Below are 2,434 nucleotides of genomic sequence, written 5' to 3'. Positions count from 1 at the left end.
TTTTAAAATGCGCAGAATTATATTGAAATGTATGGTTCTATTATGATTTTATCTATCGCGCACCCTGTTCTTTTTGCGGTGGATCGTTCCTTCAGAAACGTCGTTCACAGTATATCTGCCATCGCGCACCGGGATTGGATATGCGTGCATCAACTCTGGGGAGGATTTTGCGGAAAGACCTTGGTTCTCTTAATAACAAAAACCAATTGGATCAAGATTTAAAGCTAAAGGATCAACTATAAATACGCAGATTCATTTAATTAAACCAAAAGAAGATTGATGTTCTAATTACATAAGCTAATTTTGTTAAACGAAGAAGCTCAATTTGAGTTAAATGGATTCGAAAATTAACAGAACTGCCGTATTTGGAGTAATGATAATGCTCAACTGTATGTTTGTTTTAGCATTAACATCTATATTTACAAAAACTGACTGATGTTGGGTGTGCCTTATGTGTTGGAGGAATATATGGTAAGAAATGTTGGACAAATTCAACGTGGACAAATTCGGAGTGGATTATGTCCGAGCCAGCCGTGGTGGCCATTATCAAGAAATTATATTTAAATAATAATACCAGAATATTAGCTTTTGAATACATTAAATGAAAAAATGATCTTTGTTTTATATTATTTGCAAGCACTATACACTATGAAGTGTGGCAAACATCAGTGGAAGATCACGAAGCTTTCGCGACGGCTGTCGGTCCATTAAGCAGACAAGAGTTTTTATCATAGACTTTTTACACAATTTTAAGAACACCAATACAAAACGTATTGGTAAACAAGTTCCCAGCTTACTACAACGCATTTTAAGATGAAACCCTTATTTTACTGAAATTAAAACCAATCTGATTTGATATACCATGCCTTAATACCTGACACAGCACTACACACTTTTACAAGGAGGACTCGGTACATAAATAAATCTTCATGTTCATTTGACCTTAACATTTCAACAGCTTTCGTATTGGCGACGTCGGACACTATATGTATTTCAAGAAACTAATACGACTAAATCTAATTAACTTTTTTCTTAAATACCACGTTGAAACTTTGACTTTAGAACTTTACCTCAAAATCTACCCACAAGCAGATCTCTTGCAACACTATCAAATTAAAGTTTTTACCAGAAGGCAAGAAACTCTAAGCCAAATATAACGAATAACGATGTTTCTATATACGGACGTTCATAGGTGCCTAAGTTCACAAAGTTTTAGATATATTGAACGGAAAGATTCTTAAAAGCAAAGAAAAATCTAACCACCAGGAAAAGAGCACCAAAGGAGGGCTAGAATTGAAATAAAAACAAAAAATATATCTCCTCTTTTAATTGCTTGCAAAATAGCAAAATTCCCTCAAGATACGAAAATTAAATCGATGCTTTGAAACGTGATATTGAAACGGATGAAGGCTGCTCCTTCTAGGCATGTTGTTCTGTGTAGATGTATAAGCAGTATAGTAGCAGGAGTGGGAGGTTGGGAGCTAGAGTTTAAGTGAGAGGAGCGGATACAAAATAAAAAGTGCCAACATCCTTCAAGTTCAAATTGACCTATTTCTTCTTCGTCTTTCCTTGCAGCTTTCCGCACTCGGCGTCATCATGATTCTCTTAGTACCAGTACCCAATGCTGTCACCCACAATACCGTTGGTGGCGTACTACCCAACTACCCCGTTTTTCCTTTCTTGACAGTTTTTCATTCAATCCAAGTTTTTTAAACTCGGAAAATAGTTCACCAAATTCCATTCGTTTCGTGTTTGAGGCAAAGTTGAAAGTTTTAGTATGCCCTGAGTCCCCGGTGTAGCAAAAGGTTATACTACATATATTTGTATACATATAAACATATATATAGGCACCAGCGTGACGACTGACGAAACGATGACGAAGGAATTTTGCATGGAGAAATGACAATAAAACCTCACTTCTTCATATAGAAGATTGAAGTGAACTCCACCTGGATGCAAATAATATTTGTATCTAAGATACACGTCGTCGCCCGTCGTCATCGTGGAGCAAAGTTAAAACAAAGAAAGCCCGATGATCCAACAAAGGATGATTGCAATGAGTATAAACGTAAATAGTGCTTAAAATACGTGTTTCTTTTTCCAAATAAAACCGCGCGTGTACATTATACATTTTACAATATAAGGGCTATTACACCGAAAGAAAATAAAATTAGAGCCGACAAGTATTATTAAATATGTGACTGCAGTTTTAATCATGAATTGTCAATAAGGAATGGTTGTTGTATTAGTTTTAAAAGAAAAATGGTGAGAATATGACAACTTAGATGAGAAAATATAATAAACTTTGGGGAAAAATATAATCATTTTTCGGGTTGGGTCGAGATACGGAATCGGTATTTACAAAAACGTATTTCAACATTTTTGTTTCAATACAGTATGGTAAAAGTTCTGATGGACAAAATTCTGGTTGGTC

This window comes from Eupeodes corollae, chromosome 1 (assembly GCF_945859685.1).
Source record: "Eupeodes corollae chromosome 1, idEupCoro1.1, whole genome shotgun sequence".
NCBI classification, from domain to species: Eukaryota; Metazoa; Arthropoda; class Insecta; order Diptera; family Syrphidae; genus Eupeodes; species Eupeodes corollae.
Note: the sequence above shows the minus strand (reverse complement) of the source record.